The sequence below is a fragment of the Panulirus ornatus genome, chromosome 46 (assembly GCF_036320965.1).
Source record: "Panulirus ornatus isolate Po-2019 chromosome 46, ASM3632096v1, whole genome shotgun sequence".
In the NCBI taxonomy this organism is placed as follows: domain Eukaryota; kingdom Metazoa; phylum Arthropoda; class Malacostraca; order Decapoda; family Palinuridae; genus Panulirus; species Panulirus ornatus.
Genome location: NC_092269.1, coordinates 9,172,196 through 9,176,727, shown reverse-complemented (window position 1 = coordinate 9,176,727; position 4,532 = coordinate 9,172,196). Strand labels below are relative to the sequence as shown.

General features: G+C 44.5%; 1 protein-coding gene across 7 annotated transcripts in view; it reads right to left on the bottom strand.

Annotated features, from left to right (window-relative positions):
• Positions 1-699, bottom strand: part of LOC139763127 (irregular chiasm C-roughest protein-like) — a 136,579-nt gene extending 135,880 nt beyond the window's left edge. The window contains exon 1 of one of the 7 annotated variants that reach the window (XM_071688814.1): positions 678-699. The gene's annotated coding sequence lies outside the window, so the exon portion shown is untranslated. The other 6 variants (XM_071688819.1, XM_071688812.1, XM_071688817.1 and 3 more) reach the window with 6 other exon arrangements.
• Between the last annotated feature and the right edge of the window lie 3,833 nt (positions 700-4,532).

Here is a 4,532-nt window from a genome sequence, read left to right as displayed (position 1 = left end):
AAATATATATATATATATATATATATATATATATATATATATATATATATATATATATATATAATATATATTACACATGAAATGAATTACACAAGAAATGTACATTAACGAATGATATATATATATATATATATATATATATATATATATATATATATATATATTATATATAATATATATAATGTGTCTTAAAAGACAGTAAATTCACTTGGATAGTCTCCACGCAATGCAGAATAAACCAGCTGCTGTCCACCCCATAGCGACACACACACACACACACACACACACACAAGACCGCACTCACGTGTGTGAGTGTGAGGGGCGCGCGCCAGAGAGAGAGCGCCCAACTACCACAGCTGCTGCACGGCAGAGCAGCACCACTACCGCACTGCAGCCAAGAACTGGTGGATCACCAACACACACACACACACACACACACACACACACACACATACACACCACACACACACACACACACCTCTTCCTTCCTTTCCCTCCCTCTTCCCTCATACACACACAACCTTACGAACAAACAAGGGGGGAGAGGGGGGTGGTGGGGGGGGATGATGGATGTCAGACACACACACACACACACACAAGACACACACGCGCGCACACACACACACACACACGAGCGGGGGTTGCCGGAGCGCGCGGCGGTACACGTCCTCCCTCACCAGCGGCCCGGCCGACACTGAGCACTAGAGGTCTTCGCAAGCTGCTGTCAGCGAGAGAGAGATAGAGAAGAGAGAGAGAGAGGAGAGAGAGAGAGAGAGAGAGAGAGAGAGAGAGAGGACTGGCAATGGTGCGTGCTAATGGGCGATGGATTTCTGGCAGATAAATCTCCGAGAGATGAAACAATGGAGACGGAGATAGAAGGAAATAAAAAGTAGTAGGATGGCCACAGAAATATTGTCTATGGAGGCGGGGAAGAAAGTAAAGTACAGATATGGTGATTTTGGAGGCGGGGAAAAAAGTTAAGTTACAGATATGATGATTTTGGAGGCGGGGAAGAAAGTATTAAAGTTATAGAAATGATGATTTTGGAGGCGGGGAAGAAAGTTAAGTTACAGATATGATGATTTTGGAGGCGGGGAAGAAAGTAAAGTTACAGATATGGTGATTTTGGAGGTGGGGAAGAAAGTATTAAAGTTATAGAAATGATGATTTTGAGCTGGGAAGAGTATTAAAACTACAGAAATATTATACCTGGAGGCGACAAGAAATGATTACTACAGAAATATTTTATGTGAAGAAAAAAAATATATATATTACGACTTGGTAAAATATATATATATATATATATATATATATATATATATATATATATATATATATATATATATATATATATGTCTTTCTTTTTTTCTTTTAAACTATTCGCCATTTCCCGCGTTAGCGAGGTAGCGTTAAGAACAGAGGACTGGGCCTCTGAGGGAATATCCTCACCTGGCCCCCTTCTCTGTTCCTTCTTTTGGAAAATTAAAACAAAAGAGAGGGGAGGATTTCCAGCCACCCGCTCCCTCCCCTTTTAGTCGCCTTCTACGACACGCAGGGAATACGTGGGAAGTATTCTTAATCCCCTATCCCCAGGGATATATATATATATATATATATATATATATATATATATATATATATATATATATATATATATATATTATAACAGAAACCGGACAACAGGGAGTGAACAACAGGTAATGGACATCAAACAGTGGACAACAGACGGAATGGACCTCAGTGCAGTAGACAACAGGAAATGGACAATGAAAAACGAACTGCAGGAAACGGACAACAGAGTGAACAACAGGGAAGGGACAACAGAATGAACAAATGGTAGTGGGCAACAGGATATGATCAACAGAGATGACTGAACAACAGGAACAAGTTTCAGTGGATAACAGATTGAGAAACAGGAAGTGAATAACAGTGAGTGAACAACGGGGCAACGCACAAAAGGGAACGAAGCTCGGCGAGTGAACAACAGAGAGTGACAGTCGACAACATTGAGTGACAAACGGTGGACGCCCGCGAGTTGTCAACACGTCAATATATTACAACAGACGGTAACGGAGGCGAAAAACAGAGAACCACAGTGAGCGGATAACAGAACGTGCACAGTAAGGGACTGGACACCAAACTGTGCACAACGGGAGTGGACAACAGGGAGTGCACAACGGGAGTGGACAACAGGGAGTGGACAACGGGGAGTGGACAACAGGGAGTGTACAACGGAGTGGACAACAGGTGTGACAACAGGGAGTGGACAACAGGGAGTGTACAACGGGGAGTGGATAACAGGGAGTGTACAACGGGAGTGGACAACAGGGAGTGGACAACGGGGAGTGGACAACAGGGAGTGTACAACGGGAGTGGACAACAGGGTGTGTACAACGGGGAGTGGACAACAGGGAGTGTACAACGGGAGTGGATAACAGGGAGTGTACAACGGGAGTGGACAACAGGGAGTGGACAACGGGGAGTGGACAACAGGGAGTGGACAACGGGAGTGGACAACAGGGAGTGGACAACGGGGAGTGGACAACAGGGAGTGTACAACGGGAGTGGACAACAGGGTGTGTACAACGGGAGTGGACAACAGGGAGTGCACAACGGGAATGGACAACAGGGAGTGGATAACAGAGGAATATTCACCTCCGTTCGGTCCCCTTTTGTATGGCTTCGGATCCCGGTGAGTGTGGACGACCAGAGACCGTGGTCGCTCTGGAGGGTCGTGTGTGCCCACTGAGAAAACGACCAGCGACTTTCAAAGTGGAGGTCGTCGGCGTTGGATGAAGACGACCTGGGCAGGGAGGTCTCTCTCTCTCTCTCTCTCTCTCTCTCTCTCTCTCTCTCTCTCTCTCTCTCTCTCTCTCTCTCTCTCTCTCTCTCTCTCTCTCGTGGATGGTCGTTAGCGAGGGCTGATAAGGCTCCTTTAGGTGCTGGTTTTGGGCGTATATGGTGTGAGTAGGTATAAGGGAAAACCTCTGGGAGAGGTAAGGAGACCTTATGGGCATAAAAGAGAGGTCCAGTTGGCCTCATGGAAGTCAAGTCTTGAATTTCGACGATGTTTCAAGTCCTTGGCATATTAGGGAGAGCTTATGAGTAGATAAGGAGTGCTGCTGGGGCGTAAGAAGAGAGCTAAAGGATTTTTTTTTTTTTTTGTCATATTTCCTCAGTGGTCAAGTCTTCAACCGCGACGATGTTTCTCCTTCGCTTATTGGATGAGTTTCCTTGATAATCTGAAGTGTTCGTGATCTTTACGTGTACGAAATGAAGTCAAACGTTCGTCCCAAATGTTAGTCTTTCAATCAATAATGAAAATCGGTAACTGTATTATTAATGATTTACGGTCTTTTTGTTGAATATCTATCTCCTCTGCTGCTTCTACTACTACTACTACTACTACTATCCCTACTCCTACTACAATTACTACTACTACAATTACTGCTACTACTTCTGCTATTACTACTACAGATAATAATGATAATGATAACAATAGTAATAATACTTCTACTACCACTGCTACTCCCGCTACTCCTGCTACTACATTTTCTACCACTTCGTCTACCACTACTACTACTACTACCACCACTACTACTACTACTACTACTACTACTACACTACTACTATTCCACCCAGGGAGTGACAACTGCACCTGCGTATCTCCTGCGTGTCCTGTGAGGCCATTAACACGGGGAGGGAGCAAGGGGGACGAACTAGAAATCCTGCCTTTCATGCATAATCACTTTCTGAAAACAAGCACGGAGGACGAGCTCACACGGGGATCTGTCTTCGAAGCCTCAGGCTCGAGTGGGGTGGGTCCGGGTCTGAATACATGTGTGGGTGTTACCAGAACGATAAGGAAGGAGAGAGATACTATATAAGATGAGAAGGAACCTGGATGTTCTGGCTCTGAGTGAAACAAGTTGGAAGGGTTAGAATTATCTGGGAATGCTCCTGTGGTAAAGTTATGGGTTAGTTAGGGTGGACAAGAGGGAACGAAGGAGGTGGTGGCGATTCTGGTGAACAGTGTCAGGGAGTACAAGGTTGGGAGGTCGAGGCTAGTGTGGGTTACTGTCAAAGTAGACTGAGGTAAGAGGGTGATTGATATTACACATGTACCTGGTAGTGAGAGGTAGGAAGAGAAAAGCATTTTGGCAGGAGATGCACGAGTGCTTTAGCAGTTTTGATGCAAGGACAAGGTAAATACTTAGGGGTGAAGACGAGAGAGTGGGTTATCTTAAAACAATTAAATGAGGTTGGGGGAAGTTGGGAAAGGTGTCCTTTGTGTAAATGAGAGTCAGGGAAAAGGTTCACACCAAAGTCCACAAGGATGAGCAGGGTTCAGGACATTGGACACTCTTGGCTTACGTGTTAACTTTTAGGTATGCAATGGAGAGGTTGTTGAATGTGAACGTGCTGAGAAGGGATGAAGGTGGAATGTCTTTTCTTTGTGAAAGTAAGCGGTAGTTTAAGGAATCAGTAACTTACACTTGTGAAAGAAGTGGTGAGTGTGAGTGAGATTCGAA